A 13,373-nucleotide genomic window follows, 5' to 3' on the forward strand; every position below is an offset into this window, starting at 1 on the left:
TTAAGTAGTACGAAGAGATGAAGCCATGATTGATTTTGATCCTACTAATCAAACACGGGTTTGCAAGAGAGACTCCACTTACAGACTCAGACCTTTGAAACAACACTGATGAATACTCGGTTAGTGATCACACAATTCACCAGCTATCAAGATTATGAAAAGTGTTATGTCGCCACATTCAAATGAAGTGCTCTTTAAAACATGCTTCCATAAAGAAAACAAAGACTTGTAAATGCTTAGTCTCACTTAACATTTAACATAAAAGACGTGGCAGAATCTAAATTAAACAACCCACCCAGCAAACTGGTGCCACAGAATTCAAAATTAAAGAGACTGAGACAATGACATAATTTAGCTTTACATATGCACAGACATCTAAAACCATTTTATCTGCTGATTCATGTTCAAAAACACAGTTAAATAACCAAGCATTTCTAGTGTCTCTGCGACTCCTAAAGGGTTTCCCAAAGTTCAGAGTGCAAAACTACTACCAAAGGTAACACCAAAACTGCTACAGACTACATTAGTCTTGCACTGCCAGCTGCGTAAGGATTAAAAATTAGAATTGGTCAAAACCACAAAATTATTGTCACTCAGCCTCACCAATGGCCATATTCCATAGGTTTACAACTGTGCCTTCGGTTAACCATTGCTGGTAAGGTTCCACTCCCAGAAAACATTGACTGCTTTTCATTAAATAGAGAATATCTCAACTCTCATAGACCCATACAATCCCACTTTGTAAATCTCCAGCTTGAGAGTCCTCATTCCGATGTTAAACTGAACTCAGTGAAATATAAAGCTTAGACTATTTAAAAGTTGCTATTTAGAGGGATACACTTGAAATCAAGTCATTGAAGTCATATCTCCCTGGAAACACAAAACACAGAACAATATAACTTCCCCCCCCCCGCCCCCGCTCACAGAAAGATACTTAACAGATGATTAATTTTACATGCCAAATCAATAAAAGCCTCACCTAGCAGATTTTAGAATATGAGTATTTACACGGATCAAAGAAATAACTAACTGCACTTACTATTGCTGTATTTCTGTCATAACTTATTAACAAGAACTTAAATGAATGGGTTTCAGAATAAAAGAATAAAATAAAAATCTAAAAGATGGATAATGAAGTAAACAAAAAAAATAAAAAGATATTAACAGATAATTAAAATCATGCCTTATTAACTTTTTAAATATTTAAATTAAGGAGCTGCTGAGGAATAAAAGGAATCTGCCTGAAGCTAAGAAAGCCAAGGAAACAACAGATCAAAACTGTTTGCCAACTAGCCAACACGTAAGGTCAATGAGAATAAATTTAAACCTCTGAAAACGTTAGCATTAGGGAAACCAACTTGTGTGACTGAAATTTTGATGAAGGCAGAAGCTCTGCTTCTTTACCCCAGTAGGGTATCCAGGATTTCTAACCAGTAGCAGTAAGAACTCAATAGCTTGCAGCAACTCCCTTGCTGAAGGGATTAAACTAGTGATATGGAGAAAACTGCTCCTTTTTCTTCCCTACAATAGACATGCTATAGGACAAAACAGATAGAGGAATAGAAAAGAAATTTAAATGGGCCTCAATCCTTTCTCTTACTAGCCTACCTCCCATTTTCCCAATGTATTTCCAAAGTTATCCTCCTTAACTGGAAGAACACAACCTTACTAAAATTCAAAGTAACTAGTAAGAATATTTTATATTCTTAAAATTAAGTTTTGTTCTTCTATCTTAGAAATAAAAAATGTGTTCATAGTAGCAGAATTAATAATTCTGAAATAGACATTTTAAAGGATATACTTAAGGCACATTTACAAAACTGAGAGGACAAAAAGAGCTACATAAGAACAAAACGCTCTCGAGGCAGCAGCAGAATGCTTATAAGCATGATAAAAAAATCTCCTTGAAAACCTGGGGGGAGCAAGAGGCCACATTTGGACGTGGTTTTTAAAACAAAAGCTATCCAAAAGTTAATCCCAAACCTTAAAATAACGTTTTGGATAAACATGGGAGGGAGAAAAAGCTCTTCAAACCTAGAACCAATTATGCATGAGTAAAATGACAATCATACATTTTATTATAGAAAAAATAGATTACGAATTACATGCCCCCATATTAAGTTTTTATTCCTTCTTGCTGCTCCACACTTTCACAGTTCCGTGTCAGTGCCTACCTCTATACCTGCCAGCCTTTTTGGTCGCGCAACTTTTTGCAGCCCTACAATACTCAGAGTTGACATCCCATGTTGCTTCTGACTTCATGATCTAAGAGATTCTATGAACCACAACTGAAAGCTAAGTATGCCTATCCCAAGTAGCAATGTTAAAACTAAGCATTTTATTAGCATCAGTAATACCTTCTTAATACACTGTTGAGCAACTAAGTGCACATCCTTTAATCAACTGGCCATAAATAAACCCTGTTAAAATGGGGAAAAAAATCTTCTGTTCCTACTTACCTATCAATAAAGAGGAGACATAGTATTTACATAAAACATTCGATCATGAAACTTTTCTTTTTGGCTTTACCTAAACACCTTTACACATGGTTTTATAACCGACAAAAAAATAAATCTGAAGTTCCCACACTGTTTCTGGATTAATAACTGGTGTGGCGTCTGATGGCCTAAGGCGTAAGAGCCTTGACAGCAAAACACAACTTATAGATCTCTCTCTGCGATTACAACTGCCACAAACTTCTACGTTAGTACTTTCACCTGTCTCTCCCACCACTCCAGCTGAAGGGGAACGGAGGCTAGCCCAGTAATACCTTCCAAATAAATAACGACCAAACTCTCCACCAGAGAAAACACAGATGCTTATTATCCTGTTAGTACTTGCAGTGACAACAGGCAAAAACTGGGGGGAGGAGAGACTGTTTTCCCTTTTACAAAACTGCTTTATGCCTTAAATTAAAGGCAACTAATGCTTAATTCCCATAGTTAATGAGCAAAAAAAAAAACCTCAATCAAAATTCCACCATGAAAGGACCGCTTTCTAAAGAAAACACCAATCTTGGTTCATCCATACAGATCTGGAACCTAATGAAATCTGACACCTTCACTCTGAAAACAAATTTGCATTGTATTATCAACTAAGGCTCCGTGCTCACAGATGCACTTCATTCAGCATGCAGTAACGAGTTCATTAAAGCTGCATCACTAAAATTTTTAAAAGCAATTTTGCAGGCAAAATTTTTAAAAGCAATTTCATAAGCAATATTATCCAAAAAATGCCTCTTTATTCTTCTTCGGGTAAAAACCATGCCTCCTCCATCTAAAACATACAGATGTTGTGGCCAAGGTTATACAAGGAGATCTTCATTAAGTTGAGCAATTCCCATTTTGTATCACTGCTTTACCAGACACAAATGGGTGAATTCCTCGTTAAACGAACTGAAGCTGCATCACAGTTATCCAGTGCAAATAATACAGTTATTCTTAAATATAGCATGAGAACAGTAATATCAAGACCTCATGCAACATAAAATGGGGGAAGAGCAAACAAACTCAGCTGAGGAAGGTTATCCCCTTCTCTGCTACCCTTCCTTGCTCCTCCACCATCATCTCCTCCTCCCTCCCAGCAAGAGCCAGTTTAAGGCATTCCCTGTTTTTCCACTTTTCCAGGCTCTCAGTGAAGAAACCAACCATCCGCAAATATTTTGTTCCTCCACCCCCCCTCTCATGAGCTGAGCTTTCAGAACCTCCCCACCGGTACTGCCTCCAAATTACCTAATTGTTATCATTATCGCGGTCTCAGCACCGGCTCAGAACCCAACCAGCACGACTACACCCTCGCTGGCTATAGAAAGTAAAGAAAGAAAAAAAAAAAAAAATTGAAGTACAACTTACAGCGCCGAACAAGAGACAAGTTATTTATTGAGCCTTGAACGCGAGCAGCGTGCCGCTCCCGGGCCCGCAGGGGAGCGCGCCCCCCGCCGCAGGGCGACCTCGGCGGCGGCGGCCGCCTCCGCAGGGGACGGGCAGCGCGGGGGAGCCGCCGCCGCGGAGCGGCACTGCGCGGAGCGGAGCGGGCCGCCGCCACTCACCGCCGCCTCCGTCCGCCCTCCCGCCGGGGCGCCGGCCGCGCTGCTCCCGCTCGGGGCTGCCTTTCCTAAGGAGAAAAAGACACAAATCCGGAAAATAGCACCCGGCTCGGCTCGCTCCGGGGGCACTCGCGCCCGATCCGCCCCCGGCCCGGGGCTGCCGGCAAGGCGGGGGGCCGCCCCGGGCAGCGGCTCGGCGGGCTCGGCGCACGGGGCGGACGCCCGCCGCCCGGCGGAAGAGCGGGGCTCCGGGCGCTGCGGCGGCGGGGGGCTCTGCGGGCCACTTTCGCCCGGGCCCCCAAGCCCTCGGCCCCGCCAACTCCGGGGCGGCGGCGCCGGCTGTCGGGCAGGGAGCCGCGCAGCCCGGGGGCTGGGGGCCGCTCTCCCCACGCACACCCACCCACCCAGCCACACAGCCCCTCGGTCAACGGCACGGCGGCTCCCCGCGCCCGGCTCCGCGGCAGGAAGGAGGGGGGCGGCGCGCAGCCCGCCCCGGCCCGGCGCTCCCGCTCGCAACTCACCCAACAAAGTTGCCGCGGCGGCTGCCGGCGGCTCCGCTCGGCTCGGCTGGGCTCTGCGCGGCGACTCCCCGCCCGCGCCCGGGATGAGCTCACCCCGCCGCCCGCTCCGCTCCGCTCCGCCCGCCGCCGCCGCAGCTCTCGCGAGAGGGGCTGCCCCGCCGCCCGCGCTCCGGCGGCGAGGGGCGGGGGCGAGCGGCCCCGCGCGCGTTCCTATAGCAACGGCCAAGCGCCGGGCCTAGCGGGCGGCCGAGGCCTGCGCCGAGCTCGTTCCGCTCCGGCCGCCCCCCCCCCGCGCCGGGCACGGCCCTCCCCTCCCCGCCTCACCCGCGGGGCGTCAGCTTCGAGGCGGGAGCCTGGGGGCTGAGGTGGGCGGGCAGCTGCGCTGTGGTGCGCGTCTGCCCCGGGGGGCGGCGGGGCAGGGGGCGGCCGCGGCGGCAGAGCTGCGCTCAGGGAACATCCCGTTGGCTCAAGGTGGCCCGGGGCCGCCGGCAGGGTACAGGGCCAAGGTTACTCCTAACAGCGTCCTGTATGCGTAGGGTTGGTAACTAGGCTCTTTGGGGCATGCCCAACACAGTGCAGTGTTGCACCTCTCAGAACTTTTTGCATTAAAATGCTCTTCTTCTTCTCCCCCCCCCACCCCATTTTGATCATTACATCACATTCCAGCCTCCTGGAGACCTGTAGGGAGAAGGTCACTGTAGTTGCTGACACACAGGCAAAACCTTCCGGTACTATACAGATAGTATATATTGAGCTCTTTTACTGCCGGTCAAATCAAACTCAATTCTCTCCCTAGATATCCACCACAGATAACAAATTAACGGCATGGATAGGCACATGAAAAAAATGAGCATACATCAACATCACCCCTTGTTCTGTAGGAACACTGCTCTGTTTTCAAATGGCCAAAATTTTGAACAAAATCAGCTGTGGATAACCCATTCTGGGTACTCTGCTGGTTGCCATCGTCCTTGGCTTGACAGAACGTTAACGATCTCAGTTAAACCAATGTAAGTGAAGCTTTCCCTGAGCTGTCTCTGAAATTAGGACACTCCAGAAAACATCTCTGATTTGGGCTGGCGACGTTCCAGCAATGTGCAGCATGGTGATAGCTAGAGCAACCGAGCTGTGGTGAGCAGCTGCTCCGCTGCTGAGATGTTAGCTTCATCCCCCATTCACTTTCCAGGAATGCCTGGACAGCAAAGACCAACAAGACTTACCTATGGATCCAAATGGCTTGCCATCTTCTGAAGATGTTCCTAATGGATCTTTAGTACTGCTCTTTAAATACCACAGTGTTCGGTACTGTAAAAATACCTCAAAGAGAGCAATCACTCTCTTACAGGTTTCCCCACCTTGAGGTCATGACTCCTGCAGGTGTTATGGGGTCACAAAAACACTCCCTATCTCATCTTGCTGAGTAGAAGGAATGTTCTGGATGGATGAAGAACTGATCCCAGTTCTGCTCTGGCATGGAAAAAAAGAGAATTTGCAATCCAGAAAACCAAATAGGAACATTTTTGGTATTTAAATACGTTTCTCTGATATCACCCACCTGAAAAGCTCGGTGTATTTTACATAAATGAAAAGTTTTTTATTGGCAGCTCAAGCCCCACTCTTACAAAGGGAAGTCCAAAGAGGCTTACAGTCCTCAGATATATACACAAAACAGTGCTGGATGTGACTGCAGCATCAGGAACTGTGGTGTGCGATTACCGAATTTGTCTTCATCAGAAGAATTTAGATAGTGAGGCCGTGGCTTGCAAGCTCTTTAATGAGGTTAATGAGGCTAGCACATTCCCAAACCGTTTCTATGATCTTCCTTCACACACTGCTGATGTGTCAGATCATAAGATGAGGGAGATATTCAGAAAGGTCATGTAGGGAGGGAGAGGCTCTGACACCAAGCACCAGCCCGGCCTCCGTGCTGAGATGAGGCCGCGGTGAAGGCACACACCCTTGGCTGCAGCCCAGCGCTGGAGCTGGCTCCTGCTCCCCGGCCCCTGCGGTCTCTCCCTGAATCCCAGGTCTAAGAGTTCGACATCTGGTAGTGCAGGGGTCCTGGTGTGGGGGCTGCCAGCGTGAGGCATGGCCAAGCCGCTGTTCGTTCTCCCCATGCATGGCGTCTGCAGCTGCGGTTAGGGGGGCAGCAGCACTCAGGAGTAATGCATGTTCTCACAGGTCTCAGGATATCCAGGACTTGTTTATTTTCTTTATGTGGAAGTACAAACATTATTGTGCCTTTATAATTAAGCAATAATTAACTAGGTTTGGCAGGGGGGAGAGGAGAAGAATTTAGAGTTTACCTCCTGCCTATATAAGGAAGTCATCAGAATAGCTGATCTAGAATAAGAGGTGCAAGAGGGATTTTATTCCAAAATAGTTACCTTGCCTCAATAATGCACAATTAATTCCAGAACAAAAGGACTCTCTTCCCTTTGATAGAGCGCTCACACATCAGCCTCTGCTTGACTAGCTGTTACAGAATGAAGGATGCACAGTCAGCATTCCAGTCAGTTTCCCTGTGTAGACGAGCCCCAAGAAGCCCAAGAATTTCTGAATGCCAACCCTTCTTCTGCCACTAATTTGCTGTGTTACTGTAGGCAAGTCACTTCATTTTGTTTTAATATTCTCCTTTAAACAGAATGGGAAAATGATACAGTTATTTACCTCAGAGGAGTGAGGTGAAAGTAAATTAATTAACATTTATGTTGCTCTCTGAAGGTTTAGCTTTATGAAAGGGTAAGTAGTAGGACTGTTTCTGATTAGGGCTGGCCAGAGCTACTGGAAGCACAGGGAAAATTTGACTAAGAATCTGAACCACCCTGAAACAGAGTGCATAATTTATTCATTGATGAACAATGAACATGTGAAAGTTCGTATACAGCACATCCTTCCAAGAAGCGTTACAATTTGGATATACAACGCACCAGAAAAATAGATTAAGTAATTCACGTAGAGATGATTTGCTAGAGTCCAAGATCAGTGAGTTTCAGGATATGGAAAAGGCCCATATTCTCATTCATGGTCCCAAGAAATCAGTATATGTGGGGAATGTTTTAGGGTCCTAGAGTATTTTCTAGTGTTACTGGCTTGGGGGTTTTAGAGGATTGTCTTTAATACAGATTCCATTTAATTGGTATGGGTAATTACTAATTGGGCATAAAGTATTTGAAGTCATTAAAACTCAAGATGAGAAACACACATTAGTTAGAAGTGGGAAAAATGTATTTTTAATAAATGCAAAGAAATGTTTCTGACTTTGGTATATTTAACTTAGTAGAAATACTGCAGAATTTCTCTCAAAAAGGATTTGAAAAGAAAGAAAGGATGCAGAAGCATTTGCAACAAAGCAGCAGCATGGAAGAAAGTGTGCGGGTGAGCCTGAAGGCTGGTGCAAAGGGATTGTCAAGGAGGAAGTACAAAATGAAACGATCAGTGTCAAGTCTGACAGGCCAGAATTGTGACCTCTCGGCTGTACATGGGCTCACAGAGGCACCCATCCACATTGCAGTTTCCTCCTGCCAAGCCTGTCTGTCCTGCTTTGCAGTCAGTAGGCTCTTTCTCATAATTTGCAAGGATCTGCATTATTCTTTTGCATTTCAGTGGACTGCCAAACCACTGGAATAGAGAAGAGAGGCCCAGAAACTGTACTAATGGGAGCCACTCAGTACCTAGATGGCTATATAATCCTCAGAAAAGAAATTGCGAAACACACACTCAGAACATGTCTCAAGTCTGCATTTATAGAGGCACCAATGCACATAGACATTAACTTTATGAATCAAGAAGGCTTCTCAATAGTAAAGGCACAGTTAATAACCTTGACTAATGTAAAAAAAAAAAAACCAACACATTTTATTTGGATGCACATCAGAATACTTAAGAATATTATTTTGGTGTTACCTTTTGTTTTTAATTCAGTACCTGGAACATGGACATACCTGGTTAGACCAATGCCCACTAATTCAGCATAATGTGTTGTGTACTCGTGGTACTACAGGCTTAGGAGAAAGTGCAAGAAAAGAGAAGGAAAATTACAAATTTTCCTTGTCTGACAAGAAGGTAATGCAAAAGGGACGTTTGTGGAGAGAGGGTTCTTTTGTTTCAAATTTTCAACTGATGTGATACAATGTCAGTCATCAAATCATACTATTCAAGTACTTAAAAACAACATAAGCAGAATTCCAAAGTGCTTTTGTAGACAGTATTTAGCACAAAACTCCCCTCCCATGCATTAAAAGATTAGGGGTGAAAAGTTAAACACTCAAAAGTAATAAATGCCAAATGCCATGTGCTTATACCTTTATTTCAGATTTCTTGGGCACACACACTCTATAATGTAAATTGCGATTGCATGATTATACAACTTTCTCCACAGTTTCTCTGAAGCCTGGGGAATCAGAGCACAGCTCCACTCTTTCCTTTCTGCACACTGTTGTCCACTAGCTGTGAAGACAGGCGGATGCGTTGCCAACTAGGTTGATCTAGAGCGTTCATCAGAACAGAATGTTTCATGAACAGCAACAAATGCATTTTTACCCCCTTTCCTGTAAGGTGATATTGTTATCCCCATTTTACAGATCAAATAGCTAGCACCTGGTTTTCCAATACGGTTAGCAAGGGATAGCTCTTCTTTTCAAGGAAGCACATCTCCCCAGGAATTCACTTGTAATTGTGAATGCTTCTGCAAATCAAATCTGAGGCACCATGGAGTAAGGCTGTGGCTTAAGCAACACTTCAAGACAGCATACACAGGCACTGCTAATGGAAGAAGTAGATCTGTCTAATCCACACCCTGCTCCTTCTCCCTCCTGGTTGCCTGTTCCTGCTCCTGTGCTGCCCCAACCTTTGTTCTCCACAGATGTTCATGTGACTCTCTGGCCAACTGACTCAGAGGACTGCTACAGAAACTAACCCAGCAGGAAAAATACCACTAGCTTTCAGCCAGATGAGTTTCCTGATCCAGTTCAGAGTGTGGCCTCATAAATGCTTGTCTTGGTACAAGAGAGGACACGGTACAGGAACAGAAACAGACAGCCAGGAGGGCAGGTAGGTAGGATTCCTTTGCTCAAAGGTAGCGTCAGCTTACTCTGGACAAGTGTTTGTTGAACTTTAGCATGAGGGGCACAAACACATTAGTTTTGTCCAAGGACTAGACTTAAAGAGAAAAGACACAGAAGCTGGAATAGACGTGGTAGGGGTGGAAAGGACACAACTCCAGCTCAGCTGCCCTGTTGCTTTGAGACTACTGAACTCTGCCCAACTCTTCCTTTCTTAACCACCTATTTCCCTTGAGTTTTCCTTCTCTGTGCTTCCCTGGGACTGTTCTTCACTGACGGGACTCGCACATTGAGTTCAAATGCAATATCTAAATTGGCATTCCTCTTCATAGGTTTCCTGAGAAGCTTGTATCTAGAGAAGGAGGTCCATTCTATTCTGCAAATGAGTGTACTATTTAAGGCAAGTCAGCTGGAAGGAGGAAATGTGTTTTGGTTCTTGCTCCAAGGGTTGTTTCTATCTTTTATGAAGAACACATTCTGGATGATATTCAGAAACAGTCCAAAGACAGTATCTCAAGACTGACTTTTATGCTCTTTCTCTGGCACCAGAAATCCTGTCTTCCTTTCTAGGAAATGGCAAAATTTCAGCAGAAGTCATGGAGATCATTTCCACCAAGAACAGCTCACAACAGCATGCTTACGGCACGTGCCTGGGAAGTGGGAGACGTAGCTGGAGATTCATCTGGTCCAGAGAGAAATGTAACCCAAGTGCCCCGTATTCAGGGCAAGTTTTGTCCAGGCAGAAAAGAGCAGCACCCCTTCTGCTGGCAACATCTCAAAATGAAAGAGTGACCTCTCCTTTCTACTTGTTATAAGCATTTATCTTCAGCAAAGAATTCCAGGCTCTGAATACTAAGGAACGAAGGTATCTCCTCATCTTATATTGCACTTTAATAGTAGACTCATTTAAAAAGAGAGGAAAACAAAAAACAGTATCCTTAGCAATGTCTAGTAAGTTTGAGCAGAATTCTTAAACAAACTTGAATGATTCATTCTGAAGAAAATATAAAATAAAAAGCCTTCTGATACATTTCATTTTTGTATGTCCATAATTCAAGGTGACTATTTTCTAAACTATTTTATACACAATTAGCCTGAAATATGGTTTTCTAGCTCTCAGTTTTCTGAGCAAAATATAAAATGACACAGTTATTAACCTTTGGGAAACCTCTCCTACACACAACAGAATTAAATTCTACAGAAAACTGAATAGCATTGGGAGAAATTCCAAATGACTTACCACTCATTTGTTTGATGGATAGTTGGGCTAGCTATCGCTTTTTACAGAGCTGCCAATCACCAGGAGTTCTGGGATATATTCCGAGAACTCTCTTAGAATCACAAATTGCAGTCGTAGGCTTCCGTGGCTTAATATGTTATAGAAGAAACAATTACTTTGCAGAGAAGGAGATGGTACTGTTACCAAGAGAGAGTAATGTTGTGGTATCAGTGGCTTCAACTTTTCAGCAGAGTAAGTTGCTTCTTCTAATAAGACATTTAAAGAGATGTTATCTGTTTGGAAATCTATTCTGTCTGAGGATTTCTGTACTGATGTTGAAACTCAAACTGAGATCACCATAATAGATAAAGAGGGGGAAATTGTTGTATCAGTTTGTTTATTCTGCATTTGGCAACTTTCTGAATACTCAGTTTCATTCTTTCCATAGCAAAGGGTGTTAGTCATTCTGTTGTTTGTCTGAGGATTTCATATAGCAGGAGGAAGAGGGAAAAACACTTTGTGATTCTTGAAATCCAAAAACTGACAAACAGATTCTGGAGCGTGGCTAAAACTTGAAATTGTTTTCCACACTTTTTTGAAAGAGTTAAGCCACCTATAGTTACTATGCATATTATAAAAGTATATTTATACTCACAGAGTACATTAAGTCAACGAAGCAAGTTACGCTAAGTAGCTATACTTCTATTTTGGTTATTCAGCTGTGCATGGCTTGTCCTAGATCACCATGGGTCACCAGGTTTTTCTGTAGATCTCGGGCTTGAATCCCACCTTTTCTGTTGCGAAAAGACCTTCCCATCCTGCGTCCACTCTGTCAACACAAAGATACGGGGGGAAAAAAGAAAAATCAGAATTTCCTCTCCCCCAGTATCCATTCCATAGGGTTTCCATAAACCGGGTGACTTTGCTCCAGCCATCATCCTTGCATCCTTAGGTTCCAGTTGGCCTTTCTGCCTCCACAGGATCTGAAAACCTTATTGCAGGACTTAGAAGGTTACCTGGAAGAGATTGATAAATTAAGATCTTGTAAGATCACTTTGTGCAGTCCAAAACTCAGTGTCCGCTTTCCTCTTCTCTTGCTATGTGTGCATCAGGCTTCAGCTGCTTTGAAGTCATCTTCCAGATATTTTGCCAAAGAAGCCTCCACTGAAAAAGGAGCACATTACAACTTACAACTGCAATTGGAATTCAGCTTAAGAACAAGTAGGAAATTGAAGTAATCTTTAAAGGACAAGTGCAGGGATCTGTAAAGGAAAAGTGCCAGGTATATGCACAGTTCTTTTTTCCTTTTTTGCGGTTTATATTTCATATGAAATACTTGAAAGAGGGAGAATTGCAGTTTTGTCTTGTGCCATAGAACTCCTTACCATAAGACTCTTCAACATGCTGTAAGGTTACAAACATGTGTTGCAAGCTTTTTATTAACTAGTTATGTTGTAATAACACCTATATTAACCTATACCTATAGCCAGCATAATTGCAGAAACTAAGCAGTTATTTAAAGTAAATCAATGAGCAGGTAAGTATGATGCATTACTTTTCAGTAATACAAGTGCACCAATATAGATTTATTTTTGCTGCTAAGGAAGAAAACAGAAGGGTCTGGCCTAGCCCAGAGCTCCTCCAGGTCTGCTAAATCATGGAAGCTTTGAAGATATCCTGTGGCCTGAAAACAATATTCTCTGGGGAGATCTTGCTACTTAATAAACCTTTTCTTCTCAAGGGTCGCATATGCAGTCTTGCCTCTCTGTCCTTGTTCAAGTTTCACAGAAGTTTCACAAGCAGAATCAATAAAATAATTTTTTTTATTATAAATTGTGGTTTCAGAGTACAGAAATCTGGTTTGCTGATACAAATGTTCATTCAATGCTGAATGGTTTTTAAATTAGCTTGTACAATCATACAAAAATTATTTACAGGAGGAAGCCCAAGTGTCTTTGTGTAAACCTTAGATAGATGTGGCTATAGAGCTTGTTGAGCATGAATACCAGGCTGGGGCTTTGAGAGCCTGAGGTACTGACAACATTTTAAGACTATCAAATCCTGGTGGTATTAGAACCTCAGGGGAAAAAAAAAAAAAAATACACAGGAGCTTGTAAAATGGGGCCTCTAGCAATTATCTGGGGGAGGGAGCTGAGAAAAAAAATTGCCTGGAGACCCTGTTTTAAGAAAAAATCTTCTGCAATTGCCAAGGGACTAATGAACTATATCTCAGAATGCCAGCCAAAGCCCTGCTGCCAAAATGTGCATTTCATTTCGGTGAAAGCAGGGAAGAAATGTATTTCAATCTTTTCCATTTTCAAAACTGGAAAAAAATAGATTCTAAGACTCAAAAGTTTTTTAAACTGAAAAAAAGGTTATCTTTAATTTTCATTCAAGAACAGGTAAAAGCCCTGCATAATGCTGTACAAAACCTATTCAGAAATTAATGGGGCTACATACATGTATGTATATATTCCCCTCAATTAAAACTCGGAGGAAGAGTTCATGATATTCTTAGCAGTTCT

The 13,373-nt window shown here is 43.4% G+C and overlaps 1 protein-coding gene across 4 annotated transcripts in view; it reads right to left on the reverse strand.

Annotated features, from left to right (window-relative positions):
- SIPA1L1 (signal induced proliferation associated 1 like 1) overlaps positions 1 to 4,628 on the reverse strand; it is a 228,730-nt gene extending 224,102 nt beyond the window's left edge. For 2 of the 4 annotated variants that reach the window (XM_050897056.1, XM_050897054.1), the window contains exon 1: positions 3,852 to 3,924. The gene's annotated coding sequence lies outside the window, so the exon portion shown is untranslated. Of the gene's footprint in view, positions 1 to 3,851; positions 3,925 to 4,048; positions 4,114 to 4,566 lie in introns of those variants that run through there. The other 2 variants (XM_050897053.1, XM_050897055.1) reach the window with 2 other exon arrangements.
- Positions 4,629 to 13,373: the final 8,745 nt, after the last annotated feature.

The sequence above is a fragment of the Gymnogyps californianus genome, chromosome 5, assembly GCF_018139145.2.
Source record: "Gymnogyps californianus isolate 813 chromosome 5, ASM1813914v2, whole genome shotgun sequence".
Classification (NCBI taxonomy): Eukaryota; Metazoa; Chordata; class Aves; order Accipitriformes; family Cathartidae; genus Gymnogyps; species Gymnogyps californianus.